The following is a 537-nucleotide window of genomic DNA, read 5'->3' as shown; positions in this document are numbered from 1 at the left end:
ATATATATATATATATATATGTCGCATCTTTCTACTGTATAAAATTAAAATATTGTTATTTCTATATGTTAAGAAAAATTTAGGGGTATATATGTAAATTCTTCTATTGTTTCTTATTTGTTATGAAATGGATTGCAGTAAGTAGATTTATTCCAGTTCAATGTAGTCAAAGCACCTGAAGGAGTTTGTTGACCACCCTTTATATGTTGATCCCCAACAAAATAAATAATTGGAAGGGTTAAGAAAAGGCAAGTAAAAAATTGCATGGTTAAATTTAATTGTTTTATTGGAGTTAAAGGGCATGTTCATCGGATTGTTTAACGATTATTGAAGGGTTATTTAAATACAAACTTTATATTTTAACAAATATTATAAGAAATATAGAAGTTAAGAGTTAGTAACTAAGGAAATAATTTGTTTACAATATAAATTTAAATTTCATTATTGCTTGATAGCAACAAATTTATAAACATGCTTGTTAGTCAAGATACATACATGGAGTTTTGTTGTTAAATTTATGCACTATATATATATATA

Source organism: Phalaenopsis equestris, unplaced genomic scaffold (genome assembly GCF_001263595.1).
Source record: "Phalaenopsis equestris unplaced genomic scaffold, ASM126359v1 Scaffold000002, whole genome shotgun sequence".
NCBI classification, from domain to species: Eukaryota; Viridiplantae; Streptophyta; class Magnoliopsida; order Asparagales; family Orchidaceae; genus Phalaenopsis; species Phalaenopsis equestris.
Note: the sequence above shows the minus strand (reverse complement) of the source record.